Source organism: Ambystoma mexicanum, chromosome 12 (assembly GCF_040938575.1).
Source record: "Ambystoma mexicanum isolate Mex_15411 chromosome 12, UKY_AmexF1_1, whole genome shotgun sequence".
NCBI classification, from domain to species: Eukaryota; Metazoa; Chordata; class Amphibia; order Caudata; family Ambystomatidae; genus Ambystoma; species Ambystoma mexicanum.
The window spans coordinates 660,729,296-660,753,952 of NC_090936.1; the positions used below are offsets into that span (position 1 = coordinate 660,729,296).

Sequence of the window (24,657 nt, forward strand, 5' to 3'; positions counted from 1 at the left end):
GGTAAAAGGAAACCTAAGTGGGTCGGATCCAGACTTGTATGAGAGTAAATCTAACACAGAGGGTGTGTTTGTAGCCGAGCGAGAGCTGAAAGGAGAATCGCCCTTAAAAGGACCACAGTGAGGAGGAACAGGATATAAAACGCTGCAAAGAAAGAGATGTAGGAGAATCTCTTTGGAAAGGAGTGGGCGAATACCAATGGGTGGTGAACCCCTAGTAAAAGTGGAGGTATGACTTAAGGGTATTCAAAACAGGGGGCGGGAGGGTCTGGGAAACTCTTTACCAGCACAAACATAGCCCATTGACTTGTTCTTGGGTGGATGGCCCCTGGGAGAGTCTCAACCAAGTCTTTAGCTCACTGTTCTTTTCACAGAGAAGACATTTCCCCACATATCAGTCTTTGTCCTGCCCAGGGGCAGTCTAGCACCGAAATGCTAGACAATTCTCCTCTGAACAAGAGTACCACAGCAACCCCATACACATGTTTTAGCCTAGTTGGGCATCATCAGTGAATTGAAGTTGTGTCTCTCTAAAAAGTGTCACAGTTAGAGCAGCGAAGTCCTGAGTACTCCACAAAGGGTGCTGTTAGTATTGGCACAAGTGGGAAAACAATGTGAATGCGGCGACATGTAGGCCTACGGACACATAGAGAGAGAAGCTTAAAATATTTGAATGTTTTGTAGCAAAGGATAATGAAGAGTCAATCCCAGACCGTCTAAGCCCAGGGTGGACTGATGAATGATTGAACTAGTGGTTTTCTTAAAATCACTCACTAATACAGCACGAGCCCGAGCCCTGGGGCACCAAAAAGTAAACATGGAAGGCACAGACACAACTCGATCCCAGCTTGTAACAGCGTAACCCCTCCTAAACCAAAATGGCTGAGTCAAGAGTCATATCTCTGAACGTACAGGGCCTGAACTCACCAATAAAATGCTGGGCGATACTAGACATGCTGAAATCAATGCAGACAGCGATTGGGCTACAGGAGACACACCTCCTCCCCAAAGACGAAAAGCGCATGTCCACTCGGTGCTTTCCACAACAATATTTTGCTTCAAGTGGTGAGAAAAAAAGAGGAGTGGCTATACCAATTGGGAAGGCCCTATACTTTAAAAAACTACAAACTTGCAAAGACAAAGAAGGCAGATACTTGGGGCTTAAAGGGCTGATAAAAGGAAAATTGGACACAATCATAGCAATTTACGCTCCAAATAGCCGCCAAGATGTGTTCATAACGGATCTGCTGGGCAGACTAGGCAGCTGTTGTGAGGGCCAACTGATAATAGGTGGGGACTTCAACTGGGTTATGGACCTAGTGCTGGATAAGACTCTTCCCCCAACTACCACTGATCAGAAAAACAGACAAGTCCAGGGCCAGTTCTACAGAGAATTAGGAGTGATTGAAACCTGGCGATTCTTCCATGGAGATAGGAGAGAGTACACCCACTACTCAGCGGTTCACCTCGGTTACTCCAGGATAGATATGATCCTAGTATCCACATCATTAGTTCCGCAAATAACGGAAGTAGAAATTGGAGTGAAATATCATTCAGACCATGCACCAGTGATGGTGGGTGTGGACTGGGGAGTGGAAGGGAACAGAGTTAAACCACCTTGGAGATTAAACGAAATTCTCCTAAAAGACATTGCACTAAGAGCCCATATGCAGACCGCCATCAACAACTACTTTACAGAAAACGATAACGGGGAAACGACCTGGGGGGTAATATGGGACGCAGGAAAATCAGTGATCAAGGGAGAATTCATGTCACAAGCAGCGGCATACAACCGCGAAAGAGCACTAGTGAAAAACCAACTAGAAAAAGAGGTCAAAGCTGCAGAAGCCCAACACAAGACTCGGGGCTCTAGGAAAACCTTAGAGCACTACGGAAAATCAGAGCTCAACTGGAGAACCACACGGCGGACCGGGTTGCCCAGTCGCTGCTAAAAAGAAAACAATCCTACTACATACATGGAGGCAAGGCTAATCGATTCCTGGCAGCAAAACTGAGAAAACAAAAAACCCAGAACTACATAGTGCGGCTAAATGACTCCCATGGGAAACCTCAGACAGCAGAGCTTGAGCTAGAAAAAAAAGAAATAATGAAACGATTTCACACGGAACTATTAAAGGGGGAAAATCTAGACTCAGAACATCAACTCAACTATATCAACTCTCTCCAGCTGCCCCAATTTGCAGAGAAAGACGGAACCAATCTTGGGAAACCAGTTACGGCCCAAGAAATCAGTGACGCTATCACAGCACTACCAGCAAATAAGACTCCAGGTCCAGACGGTTTTGGCAAGGCTATTACAAAACATTTCGTACACAATTGCTAGGTCCGCTGTCAAAACTATTCAATACAATTAGAGAAGAGGGGAAGGTCACGCAAGATATGGGGAAGTCCATAACTATACTACCGCTAAAGCCAGGCAAAGATCCCAAAAACTGTGCAAGCTATCGGCCTATAGCACTGCTGAACTCAGATGTAAAAATCTACACGAAAATTTTAGCAACTCGTCTAATGGAAATCCTTCCAAACATACTACAGGATGACCAAGCAGGGTTCATTGCCGATAGACGCACACAAGACAACGTCAGAAGGGCAGTAGACGTCATAGACGCTGGGCGACGTACACAACAATCATTTGCAGTAGCAGCTCTGGATGCCACCCGGGCCTTCGACAGCATGGACTGGGCCTATCTGAGTTTGATTTTGGAGCGGTTTGGTTGCGGTCCAGAATTTACGAAAATGGTGCTCGCCAACTACCGACACCCATCAACAAGCTTCAGGATCAATGGTCAAGGCACAGAATTCGTGGAGATTGGAAGGGGCACACGACAGGGCTGCCCTCTCTCTCCCCTAATTTTTGCAATGGCAATGGAACCATGTGGAATGCAGATCCGCCAGGACGTCCGTATCAAGGGAGTTACAATAGGTCCGGAAACCCACAAAATAGCCCTATATGCGGACGACATCATGCTCTTCATGGGAGACCCAAAAAATACAATGCCCAGAGCCATGGCCCAGTTGGAGGAATTCAGACAGGTCTCGGGGTTCTCCATAAACTTCTCCAAATCAAAAGGTATGAACATAACGGCAAGGAGAGAGGATGTTGAGACTCTGGTGAGATCATTCCCGATGCCCTGGGTTGAAAGAAAACTGGAATATTTAGGAATTCACCTCGCCAGCGATCCACACAAACTATATCCGACAAACATAACACCGCTGTGGAAACAATTACAGGAAGACATGCGCAGATGGGATTCTAAGGAGCTGTCATGGTTCGCTCGCATCACAGCGATCAAAATGACCATTCTCCACCGCCTCCTCTATGTAGTAAGCTCACTGCCAGTGCCAATACCACCAGCCAAGATCCGGGAGCTGCAGTACGTGTTATTCAAATTAATATGGTATAATAAGAAACCTAGAATCCAGAAACGAATCCCAGTGCGCTCCAAACATATGGGTGGTCTGGGAGTTCCAGAAATGGACAGATACATTATGGCGGCACAATTAGCGCCAGTGCTGAGATGGGCGAAACCAGAAGAACATAAAGGATGGTGCAGAATCGAACAAAAAGTCTCAACCATCCCCCTAATAGCGCTTCTGAGCCTGAGCAAAGAAAACCGAAACAGCAGAGAATCCTTACTAGAAATGACAAAATGGTCTCTACTAAGTTGGGACAAAGCCCGGAAAAAGAAACACATTCCTGGTGGAATGGGTCCATATACGCCACTGATGGGCAACCCAGATTTCACTCCGGGTCTTCAGCGTGGATATTGGGTGGGCTGGGCAGGGGCAGAAACGATGCAACTGAAAGACATGTACAAAGACGGCGCTCCATTGCTCTTCACAGATTGCCAGTTGAAATTCAATATAGGTGAAAACGAACGCTATAGATATGCGCAAATTAGACACTGGATTACTCACCCAACAGAGAAAAAGGCGTGCATGAGAACACCATCAGGCCTAGAACTGTCGCTTCAAGAAGGCAACACAGCAAAGGGGGTCTCTAGACTCTACAAACTCCTCCAACGACCAGTCAACCGACCATCTTGCATACAAAATGAATTGGGAAAGAGATATGCAAGAGTCACTAACAGAGGAGGAATGGTACCAAATATGGGCACGTGCACACAGCACCTCCAGATGCACGACAATAAAGGAATCTGCGTACAAATTGTGCCTTCGACGGTATATGACCCCGAACCGCATCCACAAAATGACAGTCTTACTCACCAAACTGTTGGAGGAACTGCGGGAGAAGGGAGACTTGTTCCACATGTGGTGGACGTGTCCTAAGGCAGTCGCCTACTGGAAGGAAATACTAAGCTACATAAAAGACATTTTAGGAGTGGACCTGCCGAGATCTCCGAAGACAATTCTCCTAGGAGTCCCTATAGAAGGGAAATACGCAATGTCGGGAGCAACAGCCAAACTTATCACCCATCTATTATCAGCAGCCAGAATGACTCTTGCACAAAATTGGAAAAACAAAGAAGGTCCAATTTCAGTATGCTTGTGGGTTAAGATCTGGGGGGTGATGGCTATGGAGAAGATATGCGCCATCAGCACTGGTAAATACCTAAGATTCCTAACTATATGGAATCCATTTCATGAACATGTAAGGGACAGAGAGGCTCATTTCTTTAAACCCCGCCTGCTCCGAAATACACATGTAACATGAACTCCCTCAAAACGAAGATAATCAGACGCTGAGGTTAAGAAGGGGAAGAAAACTTCAAAAGTTTAGAATCTGAAATGTAAAACAACACTTACAGTTGGGGGAGAGGGTCCTATAGAGGTTAATAAAAAGAAGTGGGTGAGGAGGGGAGGGAGTGAACTGAGGGGAGAACTTGAGGTAAAGCGTATCCTAGCGATCTGAAAGACACGAACAGGTGTTAAATGTAGAGCATAAGAGTTTAATGTTGTCAAATGCTATGTTGTAATTGCTTATATGCTTTCGACCCAAAAATAAACATGGTTAAAAAAAAAAAATCACTCACTAATTAAGAGTGCATTAAGATACTTGGGCTATATATGAGAACAGGGTTATAAAATGTGATTGAAGTCCGTAAAAGGCTACCACTGCCACAAGAGTCTTTCTATGGTATCCTTAATGTGCACATTTGAGCACATACGGACAAGGGTGCAAATGTATTGACACATTATAGCACAATTAAAGCACCGAAGTTTGGAATCAATTCCATGGAAGCCAAAAGGACCTTCTCACCAGAGCCACTTGAAACCTAAAGAAATCTTTTGGAAACAGTTTTTACAAAGCTAAATACTGAGGAAACTAATTGACCTTAATAACTGGTGTATGTGTCTTTGAAGCAAGAAGAGAACAAGATGAAAGAGTTGTTATGATATGATGGGTTATTTATAACGCGCGTAATGCCCAGAGGTTTCTAAGCGTGAACCCGGGGATCAAACCTGTGTTGCTCTGTGTTGTCTTGCTTCCAAGGCGAGCACGTTTACGCTGAGCTATCCTCCCGAGCAACTTCATAGCCCAGAATCCTTTAATGAACACAGCATTTTGTCTTTTTCATGGAACATCTGGGGGAACTCCTCGCCAACACTGAAATCAAAGCTACTCCATTGCACAGATAACTAACATGCCGATTTAACTAAAGCTCAATTGCATCAACAACATCCATTGACTCTAGCACTGTCTGCCACTCATCCAAGCCTGGGGGTCAAGCTCATACCTGAAATTCAGCCCAATAGGACACATTCATTCACTTAGGAAACTTCACCAAGCATGCTCAGGTCTTGAATCGGCTGAGTGACATGAAGCTCAATTCGCCCCTTAAATCCCGCTCTCTCGGCTTTACCATCAGCTATGACCTTGCCTTCAAAGGAAATATTATCAAGAAGCAGCATGGTAACATTGTGCACTCCTCTGTAAAGTCAAGCCTTTCATATCTGCTCCAAATGTATACCCTGCTCTCAGGAGTTTCAGATGCTTCCTTGTCCCCTCTGAAAGCTGTTCTGCATGCTGCAGACCAACTCATTACAGGAATAAGAGTAGGTTATGACATCATCCCCATATTCAACAAGCTGCTCTAGTTACCCATTCAAGCACATATGTTCAAGACGGTCAGCATCTCTTGAAAGCAGTAACAACCAAAGCATCATTCTACCTGACCTAGAAACTCACAATTTCCTGAAGCTAGCACACAACCAGAAACCACAACATAGGCAGGCTTGAAACAAATAATGCAAGAGAGAAAACACTAAGAAAAAGGCCTTATCCTGCTATGCAACCTGACTCTGGAACAAGGTACTAACCCAGATAAGACTGCCCCATATCCTACACTTCTGAAAGAACCTAAAGACCCTCCAATCGCTGATCTCTCTACTCAACCTTAATTCTCCCAATCCATCCCAGATCCTCTGTTACCCCCTGCATGCATACTTGCAATCCACTGGTTGTGTCCCTTGTGTACGCTGTTGAATACCATGGTTATGTGATGGAATAGAATGTTCTGGAGCCAGACAGTGTTTGATTGCCAGAACTGTATTCGCTGAGACTCAAAGTTGATGGTAAACACTTATTAATTGTTTTTGTTGATTTGCTGTTGCATGGTATGCTTTTGTACCTTTACATGAGCTATCCTATTGAATTACCCTTTTCCCAATTTTTGCAGCACAAACCTATCAGATTGGCTGTTTTTGTACTAGCCAGCGTGGTTGCCCCTTTCTAAAAAGAGCAGTTGGTGCTAACCCAAAAACACCAATTGGCTAATCAGGGCCCTGAAAACTGCCCTGTGGGACCATGGACTGGTTTGTGATGAACCAGGAATGAGACGCAGACTTATGATTTTTGGTTACATACTTTCATTAAAGTAAAAGGGGGTGGGGAAATGCTGGATTGTGTCGGAAATCCTCGGGACACTTGACCACGTAGTGTAGCTGAAGATTTCTTCCTAACAATACTGCCAACTGGCTGTACAAAGTAACAGACAGCTAATCGTATTCCTTGAAAGATGAAAACCCACAAACGCACCAAGATGAACGTCCACAATCTGAGGTACCAACGGAAAACCAGGCACCTAAAGATCAAGAGACTAGACTTAGTTTGGCATGAAGAGTACAGAGGAATAAATGGGTTAACACAGGATATCGTATTGGATCTCCAAGAAGATGGTTGGAGTATATTGGTGGCAGAGGGAAACCAGTTCTTGTCAATACCGCTGATCCCGGTCTATGCAAGAAAGAGGGCGAGTTTAATAGAACACCAGCAAGTGGATAATATGACTGAGAATAGTGAATGTAGGTGGGCATGACCCTTAACGTGAGTTCTGCAAGGATGAGCGTAGCAGTAGACATGAGCAACTCGAAACCACCTTAGAAACCAACCACCCTATACCCGACGAAATGAGAACGCCCACAGAAGTCTCTAGTCCAGACGAATGAACCCCGATAGAACAAGGATGAACAGCTACAAACACACTGCAGGCAGTCTCAAGTCCAGGTTCTGCAGAGGAGATTGCGCGGGTAAGGTTGCTTCGAGGTGGCAAGGAGTTGCTTTCTAGGCAGAGTGGAAAGGAGAACTAGGTACGCCGTGAGTCAGGAGGGCAGGAGGTTCGTGGATTTATTCTGATAGCAGTTAAGGTCCATTGAAGAGCATGGAGGTTGACGACGTAGCAGGCGAGAATCGGGCAAAAGAGTTCCACAGGGCAGATCCGAGTCTGTGAACCGTACAAACAAGTCAGCCAGACGACAAAACAGACTAGGAGCAGGCAAGGACAAATCCAGGTGGATGATCCGAATTCAAAGAAACCAAAGGATACTATAACAGACGAGGCAGTAGCAAACGTAGCACACTTCCCCAAAATCAGAAGCACAGAAACCATGGAGAAGCAACGCTAAATAGAACGTGAGTTGTCACATGATGGCAACAGCATCAGGACGTACCGCAGTGTGCCAGTCATGGCCGCCACAGCTTCCACTGCACTTTCCATTCACAGCCGTAATGACCTGGGCGCACAGCCCTCTGGGGTTTGTGGTTAGGTAGATGCAATGAACTGAACTGGCGTATGTTTTTGTGAATGGAGAGGAAACTGGGCTGTGACTGTGAACTGTCCGTGCTTTTAACCAAGAAACGTGGTGGTAGAGGCGCTTTAGTTGACACAGACAGAAGCCGGTTGTGTGGCCTGTGTATAACAGCCGATGGAAACCTAACAGATTGGCACAAAATTCTTTAGTCTAAACTTAAATCTTATGTCTGAGATAGAATGCATGTTTTAGAGATTTGAAATGGATTGGAGTGAATAACAACTACCGGTTAGTGACCATGCATGTTAAAACTCTGTGCACTTCATTTGATCACAGATTAGCACTTTGTACAATAGATTGTTTTCTATCGAGATAAATAATCCTTTTGTTTATTTCATGTAGAGATGTTTAAGAAATGTACGGAATTTACATTACAGCACAACCTGTTTATTTTCACTGAAGACCTGAACAGCCAGACCAATGGGATCACAATGGTGCATGCTTTGCCCTAAATTGGAATACTTTTGCAACCAAGGTGGTATCCTGGATGAGATTCAGAGCTGATATCCTAACGATTTGGAATGTCACTGAAAGAGACCTATGTAATTATACTACTTATTTGAATAACACAATTTTTTGGTTACATACTTTTGGCTTAACAATAACTTCAGTAGTAAAAGTATCACATTTTTAGATCTTAAAATATACATTAAGCGAAAAAGCACATACTCGGCGCCGCCACGAGAAAAGTACAATAACATGCATTCTAATGGGCGAATTAATCAGAGCACGTAGAGGCTTGACATATAAAACACAACAATTGAAAACAGAACAATTGAAAACAGATTCTTACAGTGAGGCTACCCAGCAGATGTCATTAATAAAGCTGAATCGATAGCGCCCAACAGATCCTGCACAGGATTACACACTCCCAGGACAAAATCTGGACCAGTCCAAAGAGACTGTTACAATGATCAACAAGTTAACAAACCAGAGTAACGTTTTGTACAAAATCTTAAACAAGCATAGTCGCATATTAGAAATCCTCTTGAAAGGGGTTAGTCTTGGGGATATCATGTGATGTAGAGAAGCCACAACAGGTCAGGTCGACCGGTTTCGATGGTTATGTGTGGTTGTAGACCATCTTCTTCAGGACACAATGAATCTTCATATGGTGATCAAATCATAACTGTCCTCATAGTAGGGCAGCATAGGTCGGCTGCATGGGATCCTGGATGCAGGAGTGTAAAAGCCGGGGAATCCATGGCATGGCTGTGGAAAAAGGACGCTCTCTAGGTCTGCGCCTTGCTGGCTGGAGCACAAGCAACCACTGCAGTCTGCTCGATCAGGACTACTACCGACAGTTTGGCGGAGGCCAGCAGGAGTGGAGGGGACTGACAAGCTGGCCTATGCCCCATCCTGAATAGGATTAAGCTATTGACGGCACGATTAAGCAAAGCAAGGCGGCTGGCGTGCAGGTATCCCTGCCTGAAGTGCAGGACTCCACACCTGTCCAAGCAAGCGGAGGGGTGTTCTCCAACCGTGAGAAGTAGAGACCCCCCACCCTAGCGCGTAATAGACACTCTCCCAGTACCGGAATAAGGTGTGCTGCAAATCCTGACCACAGGGACCCACACCCACGAAGCAGCCCAGGAAGAGCCACAAAGAGTGGAAGTGTGGTGTGCCCACAGCGCTGCAATAGTAGTGGAGGGTGGTGAGGCCTACATCCTTACAGAATTTTCAGAGCAGGCCGTATTTGGTACTTAACCATAACTACACACCGGCGGAACCAATGCGAAGAGCGGGAAGTCGTCCAAGCAATTAGATATAGCCGCGCTGATGGGCAGCACCAATTCGAAGAAGGCAAGAAAGGGAGAGCACTCATCGATCCCCGTCGGTGGTCCTGAAACCCCGCAGTCGGAGCAATCGGCCACAAAATGTGATTTGAAGGACTTGCTCACGCCCCTGACGATAGAAATCCATAAAGGGACGGAAGAAGCAATGAAGAAAATCAACTCCCTGGATAAAAGGGTAGGAGAGGTGGAGAGTCGGACGGCTGAAATTGAGACTGCCATATGCGACCCAACTTTAGAGTGGGAAAAGAGCATGGCAGACTGGCAACTCTAGAAGCGAGGTGCGGGGCACTGGAGGCAAAGCAGGAAGAAGCTGAAAACAGGTAGCGACTGAATAATATTCACCTCAGGGGCATCCCAACTTCAGTCGCCGACCGTGACCTGGAGGGCTACGTGGCAGACCTGTTCCGCTTTATAATAACGCTTACTCCTCCCCACTGGAAATTGACTAGGTACACAGGACTCTCGGGAGACAATCTTCCACAGCACCACCGGAGGTCCTCGCCAGGAGTGACGGAGGAGATTATGAGAGAGGCCAGGTCAATGCAGCAAATCTCTTTTCGGGACTCGAATATCCTCCTGTACCAGGACCTAGCTAGTGCCACCCTCCAGAAGAGGAAATCTCTCAAACGGCTGGCTGACTGGCTTTGTGACCGAAAGATCCAATACCGCTGGGGGTTCCCCAATTTCGGTGAAATTCTCATGGGAGGGAGCCCAGCAATAGATCCACTCCGTAAAAGAAGCAGAAAGATTCATGGGTGTGGGGGTCCGAAGAATCTGATGTGGGGGGGCACCCGTGGGCTTACTAAGAACCAGGAGGCAACTACATGGACCAGAAATGGCAGACGGTGCAGGATCCATGGCCCTCCCTTCAAAAAGCCTGATCCAAACTGAGCTGGCAAAGCACCACAGGGCTAGTCAAGGTCAGTTTTCTCCCCACGGTAGCCTCCAATCCTCATTTGGAGGCATCTCAGGGATCTACATATCTGGTCGCGATGTGGCAGTGTAGGAGGGGGCGGGTTGTTGAAACCGAGTGACCCATGAAAGCCCCTAATATTAACATTGAAGTATAACAGTGAAGGGTTGTCATTATAACCTGCTGTTGACACGTTGGGCCCAGTTGGCCAAATTTGTTCGACGTTTGGAGCCACCAGTTGCCCCGTTGGGTAGAATGTTCTTACCTTTGTGGGTTTTTGGGTTGGGGAGGGGTCGGGGAAGTGGCGTGGGGATGGAAAGGGGACAAGCCCACCGGGGCGGTGAGTGCAGGGACTGCTGCATCCTGTCATGATGCCTACCTCCAAGGAGCCAGGTCCGACCCAGCAACCCCAGAGGCAGGCATCATTCCCCCCAGGGAAGTGCCAGCGGGCCCAAGCTGGGGCCCTTTGGACACAGTCCTGGCGCCTTAGGCGCCAGGCTCATGTTGGACCCCTGTCCTGACGCCTTAGGCGCCAGGCTCATAAAGCTAGACATGTGTTCAAGTGTTTTAATGTGCACTTACCTGATGCAGACCATGCTGCTACATCCAGGCCCTCTTGAGGCCTGAATGGAACTACTTTACCTGTGGGACTACTTTCCACCTGGGTGTGGTCGGGGAAGGATACATGCCTGGAACTTCTTCCAAAACTATTTAAACCACGCCCGATCAGCAACTCGCGCTTCGCGTTGTTCTGCTCCTCGCAGCTGGACGCTCACTGTGTCAGCTCCTGCATCTGGACTTCAGCCACGCCTGTCAGCATCCTGGGTCGCCTGCAAAGGGAGATAAGAGAGAATTGGAGAGAAAGAAGACCTTACCAGCTAAAGCTGCATCACGGAGACATCACACCAACGATCCTGAAAGGGAAGACATAATTTTAAAAGCATTTCGCTTCGATCGCTGCAGCGCTGCATTTCACTCACCTTTCCTGGGCGCCTCCATCTTCAGCAGCGATCATCCGGATCCGCACCCACTTCTCAGAGCCTAGAGAGAAAAAGACAAGAAGACAAGGTGAGAGAAGGAAGGGAATAGGAAAGGCTCAGTTTCCTTCTAAGACTTACCTGTTGGGTCATTCCCATTTTATTTCGGGTCCTGCCGCTTCCTGGCATTCCGGACCCCGGCCCCTATGGGGAAAAAAGACAAAGACATTGAATGAGCGAATGCAAAGACATTACCTGAACGCTCATCCAGAACTTACCTGTCATTTACTGGAACTGCACGTTTCACTTCGGGTCGGCGCCATATCTCCGGCATTCCGAACCCCGGCCCCTAAGGGGGAAAAAGACATAAGCATTAGCGCTTGCTGCAATAAGACCATGAACATTATTAATAAGCTTGAACTTTTGAACTTGCAACAGAACTCTTACAGCGCCTCACCTGAATAGTCGAGCTTATTTTGAACTCCCATCAAACCTCAATCCAGTGAACTAACTGGGTTTCAACGCGCCCCTGCATCAGAAGCAGGATGGAGAACTCATCCTTCCAGACCCTAAGGTGATACTTCACGGGGAATCGTGGAAGGGTATCGTGGAGGGTTGGAAGGGAGGCTTGAGCATTATTCCGTCAGTAGGTAATACTCCCTTTCACGCACAGGGGAATATTCCTGCGACCCAGAAAAGCCAGAGTAGAGGGGCCCTTCCTGTCCATCCTCAGTGTCCTGCGCTTCACCATAGAAGAAGCATCAGCACTCGAAGCCAGACCTGCGCCTCCATGGGAATCAGGTGAGCGTGACAGAACGCGAAGCCTACCCACAATTTCCCACCCGGGCGCTATGGAGACTTCCGAGACAGATCAGCTGGCCCAGCTTTTGGGAGAATTACGGGCAGAAGTGCACTCAGCCCGCCAGGAGACTAATTCTCTCAAAAGAAAACTGATCCTATCAAAGGAAAGAACAGATGACCTGGCCAAAAGGTTACTGCAGGCCCAGGCAGGGCACACTCCTTTACCTAATCCCGGAGGTACTTCTACATCAATGGGTTTGAATAACCCGGTACAAATCAATCTACCTGGACACATGCATTTGGCCCTGCCTGAACGTTTTGCGGGGGATCCCAAGAAATATGCCGTCTTTATGAACCAATGTCGTTTACACTTTCTATGCAGACCCGGGGCCTTCCCTAACGACCAGACCAAGGTAGCCTTTATACTATCTTACCTCAGTGGCAGTGCTGCCGATTGGTCTATTCCATCGGTAAATCAGGATGATCCCATTCTCCAGGATTTTCAGGGCTTCCAGGCCAGCATGGAAAGATTGTTTGCTCGACACTCTCAAGGACAGGCCCTTGATAATGAACTGTTATCCTTACGACAAGGTAATCAGGATCTCCTGTCCTACTTTGCCCCCTTTAATAGACTGGTTGTGGAAACTGGATGGCCTGAAAACAAAAGGATTACATTGTTTCATCGAGGCCTGCGCGGAGAGCTTAAGGATGTTCTAGCTCAGATTGTAAATCTACCCCAGGTCTGCACAGACTACATAGACTTGGTGGTTCAACTTGATCACAGACTTCAAAATAGAAAAGCGATCGGTTCAAGTACGAAACTCGAGTACCGATCAAAACCCACGCTAACTCCAAGAGTACCGACGTATCCGAACCTATGCAAATCGGCTGTGTTAAAGGACCATTAACTCAGAAGGAACGAGAGAGAAGGCGGCAAATGCACCTTTGTCTGTATTGCGGGACTTCCAGTCATTTTCTTCGAAATTGTCCGGTTAAACCACCTAAGAAGGTGGTTGGAGCCACTGATAACGATTTATTGACACCTGATTCGGGAAACGCCCTAGCCCGACAAGCGTAGGGGTCCGCTTGCCGAGCTTGAAAACAAACTCTTTGACCTCGCATTTTGTCATGCCAATTGTGCTCGTGGACCCAAAACAGCCTCAGCAGTTGCATGCTATAAAATCATACATCGACAGTGGAGCTATTGGAAATTACATAGACCGTGAATTGGCTTCCAGGATTAAGCTCCCTCTCCGCCCGAAAGTAACCCAAGATGTCATTACTACAGTATATGGAACCGAAATAGCCTCAGGGCCTGATACGCATTCAACTGTTGAACTGACACTGGTGGGTCAGGATGGACATCGGGAAGCAATTGTGTTTGATGTGATCAAGGCCCCACAATTTCAAGTAATTCTTGGAATTCCTTGGTTAGAAACACATAATCCAAGAATTGACTGGCGAGCAAAGAAGATAAGTTTTCCTGATTGTGAACCAACTTGTTATCCAAGAAATCCAGCTATGGGTCTAGCCTCAGCAACTTCCACCCCTGTACAGCTACCGTCAGAATACCAAGAATTCCAAGACATTTTTCAGAAGGAACAGGCTAACACGTTACCTCCCCATCGGTCTTATGATTGCCAAATCGATCTGGTACCCAATGCTCAACTACCTTGTAGTAGGATTTATGCTCTTACGGAACCTGAGAACCTGCATTTGCGTAGGTATTTAGATCATTACCTAGCCAATGGTTTTATTCGCCCGTCCAAGTCTCCTGTCTCCTCAGCTCTGTTCTTCGTGCCGAAAAAAGAGGGCGACCTTAGAACATGTATAGACTATTGCGCCCTAAATCAAATAACGATTAAGAATCGTTATCCTCTGCCCCTGATCCCTGAGCTTATCGACCAGGTGAAAGACGCTTGTGTGTACACCAAGTTAGATCTCTGAGGAGCTTATCACCTGGTGCGTATAAAAGAAGGCGACGAATGGAAGACTGCATTCCGCACCAAATTTGGGCTCTTCGTATATCAGGTGATGCCCTTCGGTTTGTGCAATGCACCTGCCGCCTTTCAGTACTTTATGAATGATGTTCTTCGGGAACTTATCGATGTCTGTGTCATTGTTTATATTGACGACATCCTGGTGTACTCTTCTTCAGAATCCGATCACAGAAAACATGTTAGGGCAGTTCTTGAGAAATTGCGCCAGCACAGACTATTTGCAAAGCTCGAAAAATGCGTTTTTCAAACCACAGAAGTTGAGTTTCTCGGATTCATCCTGACACCTCAAGGAGTCTGAATGGACTCGCGAAAGGTGGACGCCATCCTCAAATGGCCATCTCCTAGCTCGGTGAAGGGAGTTCAGAGCATGCTCGGCTTCGCCAATTTCTATCGAAGATTCATTCCGTAATTTTCCCGAACAGTCCAACCCATCACAGCTCTCCTAAAGAAAAACAAACGCTTTGAATGGACTCTTGAGGCCGAACAAGCCTTTCAGGACCTGAAAACCAAATTCACCTCTGCACCTGTATTGAAGCACCCGCACCCAGATCTCCCTTACATTGTGGAAACCGACGCATCCAGTTCGGCCATGGGAGCTGTCCTGTCGCAAAGAGACCCGGAAACTAACCAACTACACCCTGTGGCCTTTTGGTCCAGGAAATTTTCTCCTCCTGAAATCAACTACGCAATTACCAACAAGGAGTTACTGGCTATTAAATCTGCTTTCAAGGCTTGGCGTCACTACCTTCTCGGGGCAAGACCCACCATCACCGTAATTACGGACCACAGAAATTTACAATATTTAAAGACGGCCAAAGCTCAATCTTCACGACAACTCCGATGGGCTTTATTCTTTGCGGAATTTGATTTCGTAATTACCTATCGCCCTGGCTGCAAGAATGGTAAAGCGGACGCCTTATCCCGGATTGGCATGGAAGAACCCAATTCGAGTTTAGAACCTGTGCCAATCATACCTGAACAAAGAATCTTAGGCCTAACTTCATTGCAAACTATTGAGAACATCCAAACGCAAGTAAAACAACTTCTAGACTCTTCAGCCTTACTGGAATGGAGTCAAAAGGGTCCTCATTACACCGTTAAGGATGATTTACCCTACTTCCAGGAGTGGTTGTTTCTGCCAAGTAAAGAATTGCAAGAACTTGTTATTGCCCATCGTCATGAATCATTAATGGAAGGACACCCTGGTATCGCTAAAACGGAGGAAAAAATCAAACACCACTTCTGGTGGCCTTCTTGGAGAAAAGACATAAAGTCTTTTGTATTGTCTTGCGGAATTTGCGCCCAAAACAAGGGTCAAAAGAAAAGGCCAGCCGGCCTACTTCAACCCTTGGATATTCCACCGGCACCATGGCACACCTTGTCAATGGACTTTATAACTGACCTGCCTCCTTGTGCTGGTTACAACACTATCCTTGTAATTGTGGATCTATTCTCCAAAATGGCCCACTTTATCCCTTTAAAAGGTTTGCCTTCAGCTTCCACCTTGGCCAAGGAATTTCTGGAGAATATAGTTTGCATACATGGTTTTCCTTCCATATTAGTCTCGGATTGTGGAAGTCAATTTATCTCCCATTTTTGGAAGAAATGTTGCCAACTAGCACAGATAGATGTGCGGTTATCCACCAGCCACCACCCCCAGACCGACGGACAAACCGAGAGAACCAATCAGACTCTCGAGCAATATCTTCGGTGCATGTTACACCAATCCGAGTTAAATTGGAAAGACATCCTTTGGATCGCAGAATATGCATACAACAATTCAGTGCATTCTGGAACCGGACAAATTCCTTTTTATACTTTGTATGGTCACCATCCTCGGACCTCTGACCTAGATCCACCTCTGACCCTGGAAATGCCCGCAGTAAATCATCTGCATTCCACAATAACCCGAGCCTTCAAAGAAGCTGCAACTCATTTACAGCAAGCCAAGAAAAAGTATAAAGAAAATGCTGATTTGCACCGAAGTAAAACTCCTCCTTACCAAGTAGGAGACCAGGTATGGCTAGCAACGAAACATTTACCCCTCAAGGGCCCGCGAACCTTCAATCCCAGATTCATAGGACCTTATCCCATCAAGGCTATAATCAATCCCGTGGCCTTTAAACTGGATTTACCGTCTAACATGCGTATTCATCCAGTTTTTCATGCATCACATTTGAAGCCAGTACAACCAGGGACCCGACTGTCCAAGCCTCCAGACCCAGTTCAAATTGAAGGGGAATTAGAATTCGAAGTTAAAGACATTTTAGACTCCAAGGTGGTAAAGTCAAAACTCTTCTATCTTGTTGACTGGAAGGGATATGGACCTCAGGAGAGATCGTGGGAGCCTAGTAACCATGTTCACGCACCTCGATTAATACAAAGGTTCCACCGGAGATTTCCGAACAAGCCAAAACCCCCGGAGGGAACAACCTTGGGAGGGGCCTTGAGGGGGGGTACTGTCATGATGCCTACCTCCAAGGAGCCAGGTCCGACCCAGCAACCCCAGAGGCAGGCATCATTCCCCCCAGGGAAGTGCCAGCGGGCCCAAGCTGGGGCCCTTTGGACACAGTCCTGGCGCCTTAGGCGCCAGGCTCATGTTGGACCGCTGTCCTGGCGCCTTAGGCGCCAGGCTCATAAAGCTAGACATGTGTTCAAGTGTTTTAATGTGCACTTACCTGATGCAGACCATGCTGCTACATCCAGGCCCTCTTGAGGCCTGAATGGAACTACTTTACCTGTGGGACTACTTTCCACCTGGGTGTGGTCGGGGAAGGATACATACCTGATCGGTGGAAGGATACATGCCTGGAACTTCTTCCAAAGCTATTTAAACCACGCCCGATCAGCAACTCGCGCTTCGCGGCGTTCTGCTCCTTGCAGCTGGACGCTCACTGTGTCAGCTCCTGCATCTGGACTTCAGCCACGCCTGTCAGCATCCTGGGTCGCCTGCAAAGGGAGATAAGAGAGAATTGCAGAGAAAGAAGACCTTACCAGCTAAAGCTGCATCACGGAGACATCACACCGACGATCCTGAAAGGGAAGACATCATTTTAAAAGCATTTCGCTTCGATCGCTGCAGCGCTGCATTTCACTCACCTTTCCTGGGCGCCTCCATCTTCAGCAGCGATCATCCGGATCCGCACCCACTTCTCAGAGCCTAGAGAGAAAAAGACAAGAAGACAAGATGAGAGAAGGAAGGGAATAGGAAAGGCTCAGTTTCCTTCTAAGACTTACCTGTTGGGTCATTCCCATTTTATTTCGGGTCCTGCCGCTTCCTGGCATTCCGGACCCCGGCCCCTATAAGGAAGAAAGACAAAGACATTGAATGAGCGAATGCAAAGACATTACCTGAACGCTCATCCAGAATTTACCTGTCATTTACTGGAACTGCACGTTTTACTTCGGGTCGGCGCCATATCTCCGGCATTCCGAACCCCGGCCCCTAAGGGGAAAAAGACATAAGCATTAGCGCTTGCTGCAATAAGACCATGAACATTATTATTAAGCTTGAACTTTTGAACTTGCAACAGAACTCTTACAGCGCCTCACCTGAATAGTCAAGCTTATTTTGAACTCCCATCAAACCTCAAACAAGTGAAGTAACTGGGTTTCAATGCGCCCCTGCATCAGAAGCAGGATGGAGAACTCATCCTTCCAGACCCTAAGGTGAGACTTCACGGGGAATCGTGGAAGGGTATCGTGGAGGGTTGGAAGGGAGTGGGAGGCTTGAGCATTATTCCGTCAGTAGGTAATACTCCCTTTCACGCACAGGGGAATATTCCTGTGAGCCAGAAAAGCCAGAGTAGAGGGGCCCTTCCTGTCCATCCTCACAGTCCTGCGCTTCACCATAGAAGAAGCATCAGCACTCGAAGCCAGACCTGCGCCTCCGTGGGAATCAGGTGAGCGTGACACATCCCTGCTGGGTGCGAAATGGAACACAACACTGACATCCAAAGACATTACAAACATGCATAATCAGAACATCACCGAGCAACGATCACACAGGGGAAGGGGCGAGACACAACGCAAAGCCAGGTCCATTAAGGACTTCCATGGGGGCAGTTGAGGAGAGGGACATTAGGATTCTCACGTGGAATGTCCAGGGCCTTAATTTCCCAGGGAAGCGTAGGTCAGTGGAGCACAAACTCAATCTGTTGGCGGGAAATATAGTCCTCCTCCAGGAGACACATTTGCAACAGGTAGATGAAAAACGCATGAGATTCAAAAAGATGTATTTTGCCACATCTGGGGGAAAAAAGAGCGGGGTGACAATTTTGCTCAGTGAGAATGTCCATCTCACAGGAATAACGGTCAAGCGGGACCCGGGGGCATGTATCTCGTGTTGAAGGGGCAACTGGGAGAATAACCCATCACCATTGCGGTGGACTACTGCCCGAACACTATGCAGCACAGGTCTCTGTCATCCCTTATCCCAACTATCCTGTCATTCACAGAGGGTTACCTCCTCACTTTAACCTGTTCCCTGACCCTTGGTGGACAAGACCCTCCCACCAACCAGAGTAGACTACACCCAGGCACTATCCCTAGCTAAGCTCCTGAGGGAAACCGAGACGGTGGATGCTTGGAGACTGGCGAACGCAGGGGCCAGAGATTATACCCACTATTACTATGTGCATAGGGGGTTCTTGAGACTAGACCTGCTCCTGGTCCCCAATGCACTGTATCCTTGCGTGAGCAAAGTAGAGATCCACAGTAGAGCAATCCCGGATCATGCCCCAGTCTCCGCAGTGTTGAGCATAAAAGGCTCTCTCTGCAGCCCTAGGCGATACTGGCAGTTGGCTGATGCCATGCTCCTAGATGAGAATATTAAAAGGGAAACCGAGGAGACATTATCCAACTATACTACAGCAGACCCAGCCATAGACATAGTCTGGGATGCCATGAAGGTTGTAGTGCGAGGGACACTAATTAGCGCTTGGGCTGAACAACAAAGCATCTAATAAATTTCAGTAGCCAAATTAGAGGGTAAGGTAGCATCCATGGAAAGAGAATTGCAAACCCAATGTTCTAGGAACACGGAGAGAGCTTGGAAAAGGGCCAAAATAGCACTCGAGATGCACTGGGCTGACCAATCTGCGAAATCATTAGACTACACAAAACAATTTTGTTACAACAAAGGTAATAAGGCAAATCGGGTGGTAGCATACAAACTAAAACGGGTGCATACCAGGAACAACATTTCCCGTCTTCTGGGAGAAGACGGCATATCACGCTACACGGAGGGGGAGAAAATGGAATTGCTAGTGCGCCACCATAAAGCAGTAATGACCGGGCCACCTACATCCCGCGATAAGATAACTGATTATTTACAATCAGCCAAGGTTCAGCAAAACAAAAGACAGTTGAAAGCCCTAGACAACCCTATTACTGTTGAGGAAACCATTGACGCCATAAAATCACTGACGAACACTGCTCCCGGACCTGACGGTCTGACTGCAAAATTTTATAAAACCTACTCTAACATACTGGCCCCGCGTCCAACAGCCCAGTTTTAATTCCTTTCTTACTACGGGCGCCAACACTAAATCGATGGCAGAATCACTCACAATACTTCTCCATAAACCTGGGAAGGACCCTGAGCTCCCAACCTCATACAGGCCACTAACGTTAATGAATAACGATGGGAAAATGTTTTAATAAATACTGGCGACCAGGTTAAAAGAATGGCTCCCGGATATAATAGCTCGGGACCAGACGGGATTCATTCCAGGGAGGGGAACACACAACAATATCAGGCGCACAATAGACGTGGTAGAAAGTGCAAACAGGATGGGGGAGGAAATGCTAACAATCTCACTAGATGCCCACAAGGCATTTCATCTAGTGGACTGGGGCTATATCCGTAGCGTATTATCACATTTTGGGTTTGACCCGAATTTCTTCAAGTGGACAATTGCTAATTATCAATCTCCTACCACGCAATTGTGGGTTAATGGCTCTAGATCAGAGGTCAATCACATCACCAGAGGAACAAGGCAGGGGTGCCCACTATCCCCTCTGAATTTTGCCTTGTCCATTGCAAACTGGATCCGGCAAAACCCAGAGATAAAGGGGCTTGCAGTGGGGGCCTTGAATATAAAATTATATAGTCTATACCCCCCTCCCATATTGACCGTTGAAGCAACCTGAACGGCACCCCGGTTGCTTCCCCCCCCCCAAAGTAGCCCGCGTAGGGATCCTTCGATCTCTTTAAAGATTTGCCTGGGTATTGGGGGCAGGGCATTATGTAACACATAAAGAAATTTGGGAAGCGCTAGCATTTTAAAAAGAGACACTTTGCCCAACAAGGTCAGTGGGAGAGTTTGCCAGTGCTTTGTGTCCAGCGCAAACCTGTTCACCATGGGGGAAAGATTAAGCCGGGAGGAATCTGACAAGCTCGGGCTCAGGTGGATGCCCAAGTATTTGAAACCCGAGGTCGAAATTGTGTACGGCCAATCCTGTGGAATCGCTTCTCCACCCCCTTGCACCGGGAACAGGACTGACTTCTGTCAAATGATTTTAAGCCCACTGAAGCCTTGGTATGCTGTCAATATACAAGTTGCCACCAGGCACAAAACCCCTGGATTGCTGATGTATTTTTAAGCGATCCCTGAGTTGTACAGCGAGCAACTTAACCGCCAGTGTAAACAATAGCGAGTATAGGGGCATCCCTGCCTCGTGACCCGCCCAAGGGAGAAGGTCCGAGAAGCAACACTGTCCACTCTAATTGCCGCCACTGGGGAAGTGTAGAGCAGGAGAACCCAGGACAAAAGGTTCCCCCCAACCCCCATGCGACCCATGATTTCCCAGAAGGAGAGCATCTCATGAAGTCGAAAGCCTTTTCAAGGTCGATTGCGAGGAGAGCCAGCGGGTCCAGCGACTCAGCCAGACCTACAGCGAATTGCACCCTGCGTCAGTTCATCCATGTGAATCTGGACGGGTGAACCAGAGAGCTGATTACCCCCAATAGACGATTGACCAGAACCCCAGTGAGGATCTTGGCCTCTCAATTTATTAAAGAGATCAGTCTATATGAGGCGCACTGTTCCGATGGTTTACCAAGCTTCGGGAGAACCACTATGCTAGCCCTCCTGAGATCCGGCGGGAGGAACCCCTCTACCTACACTGCAGTAAAAGGCGATGCAGTGATTCGACCACCCGCTCCACCAGTCGCTTCCATACCTCCACCGGGAAACCATTTGGTCCCGTGCCTTGCCCAATTGTAGTTGCAATCGAGATCTCTTCCTCCGAGATGTCAGACTCCACCCAAAGCCTGCAGAGCAGTGAGTTTTGGAAGAGGTACCCGCTTCAACGTGGCCGACCACCCCCGGGCCCCCAGTCATCAAGCTCCCCACCAAGGGACTATCGAGAGTCTTATAAAATTGGGCGAATATTTCCGCGATCTCCAGAAAAAGTATTTTCTTAGTAGACCTCTGCGCATTCATCTATAAGTTAATCTATGATTCAATTTTTTTTGCAATAATTTACTACTGCACACTGTTTAGTGAATGACCAGTAAATGGTTTAATTCGATTAATTGCAGTGTTTATACAATTAGTGAAAATTATATTTGAACTTGTGTCAACATAACTCGGCTTGGGGGCACGTGCATGTATTTCGCCCTTTCTTTGGCTTTGTCAAGGCACTGATACATTGGTATAGAGCATTCAGTGTGAGTCAAAAATTCCATTCCATTAATTGATTCAGTGTGAATCTGAAATACATTCCATTCATTATTATAATACAAGAAATACTTTTTTCTCAGTAATCCATTCACCGTTTCTTGGTTTATATCTGGTTGAAGTTCTTAAGTAAACATGTTTCTGTGGTCCTGAAGGGTTGGTGGAAAGAAAATTGAAGAAAAAAGAAGGGTATCTGGTTAGTGTATGAACTGCTGGTGCCTAGGGAGGAAGCACCAGTCAGTTAACGGTACTGTATGTCAGTTCATTAGGGATATGGGATACCTCACCTTACTCCGGTGAGTGTCTTGCACTAGTATGGGGTTCTGTTTGCTTAAGAAGACATTGCACCATTGGGAAGTCCGTCTTGTGTGTTATATAACACTAGGTTAATATTTCTTGCTTCCGTCTGTCTATATCATTCCCTAAGATTGAGAAGAAGTCATGTGCTTTTAATGATTGCTAAAGGTTACCTTGATACACTTTTCTACATAGTTTCTGTGCATTAACTTTTTCTTTTAGATTATTGGTTACATAGGTTTCCTTTTATCTCTTATTTCCATCAATGCCTTGCTTAGGATGGATTTTAATCATATCTTGTGTGCTCTGCTGCACCGTGCTTCTAGTCAATTCAGGGTCTGTTTGTTTAACGATATGCAGTGGTGTGCGTGCATAATTTTGCAAGAATTAAAGCCCATGGGTCCTGTTACCCTCATTGGTCTTTGGCGCACTTGTTGTATTCTTATGGAACTGAACTCAGTCGTACCGAATGTTCCATGCAATTCTATATAATTCCGGGGCTTGGCAATGTTGTGTGCCATTTTTAAAGTGCGTGATATTTCCAATTATGGGTGCTAGGTCTGCTAATGGGTAAGTATAAGTCTGTACTGCTTGTTTGTTTAAGGTAGTCCTCCAAGAGTCACAGTTCCTCTGTACTGCCTTATGGTTATTTGTTTATATTTGTGCCATTCAGTAAAATGTCCGCATTCAATTTGGAAGTATCAGACCTTACTTAGCATGCATCCTTGATTCTGTGATGTATATACTTCTTTTATATTACATCCAGTGCCAAGGTGGCAATTTTATTTATATTTTATTATTGCGTTGTAATGCGTCAGTGCCTAAGTTAGTAGTGTCTAGGTTTGTGTGCTTCAATCTCCTTTTAACCACGGTCATGCACAAGTGTTCTATTGTGCTTGTGTCATGAACTTGGTTCTCGTTTGGTATTCCGGCGTTGTCCGCAGTATGTTCGGCATTTATTAACTTAACTTGTTAGTTACTTTAAAAGTTCTAAGTATGCTGGTTCGGCTACACGTAAAATTATACAGACACGCCTTTGAGTTCTATGGCGCCTCTGTTATAACTGACCATGGCTAAAGCTCTGGCTATGTTGATTTTTAAACGCAAGTTACAGTATGCAAAAGCGGGAGGAACCCCTCCTGCCTACACTGCAGGAAAGGTTGATGCAGTGATCCGACCACCCACTCCACCAGTCGCTTTCATACTTCCAGGAGCTTTGTAATAATAGTACGCAGGGCCGCCCCTGGGGCGGGGTGGCCCGTTGGGATCCTGTGCGCGTTCTCACTGGAAAAAAAGTCGATAACTTCTTTGGGGCAAACGGGTCCGCCAGCCACCACTCCAAAAACGATTCCATGCTAGGGCCCTTCTTCTTCTCAGGCCTACCGATGATGCATAGATTGTTGCACAATGACCTCCCCTCACTGTCTTCTGCCCTCCGCTCCAAGTGGGTGAGTTTCTGGGATACTGCGGCCATTTGCTGCTCCAGGTGCCTAAGAGCATCTTCCAAGTCAGAAATACGTTGTCCGGCCTCTCCAACCCTTGTGACGAGCTTTTGCAGGTCTTGCCTCAGAACGGATACTTCCGACACTAGGCCGTCAATTGTGACCTGGACTCCCCTATGGCCCCTATGATGTCCTTGAGAGAGAGCTGGGAGTCCTGAGGGTCCCCTCTCGTGCCTCCCTCCACCGGCATATTAGGTGTAGAGGGTGGGGTGCAGGACATTGTGTACTGATCCATTTTGCTTTGGAGCCCTCCTTTTCTGGGTTTTTCTTTAACCATGGTTACCTGCTCGGTCAGCCAGCAGCACAGTCCTCCTTCCCTCCGTCCACTCTCAACCAGTGCTCCCACCTTGCGGCTCCTACCGCCCTTTTCCTCTTCTGGATTGGGGGTGTGGGGTACAGTCTGTGCGGCGTTTGCTTCCCTGCACCACTTCCCTTTCCGGACCAGGTCTGTCGTCCCCACATTTTAGCATCGTACTGCGTCTAGTGCCCCACGCTGGTGTTACACAAATCTCTCCGCTCCCACTGTCTGTAGGCCAGAGAGCTTCACTCCTTGCTCAAGGGAACACTACCCATCTAATTTGCACACCCTCATCTATTAGGTGCAATCATTCATGTG

The 24,657-nt window shown here is 47.0% G+C and overlaps 1 protein-coding gene across 1 annotated transcript in view; it reads left to right on the forward strand.

Annotated features, from left to right (window-relative positions):
- DUS4L (dihydrouridine synthase 4 like) overlaps positions 1-24,657 on the forward strand; it is a 290,584-nt gene that overhangs the window by 78,685 nt on the left and 187,242 nt on the right. The gene's annotated exons all lie outside the window — the stretch shown is intronic.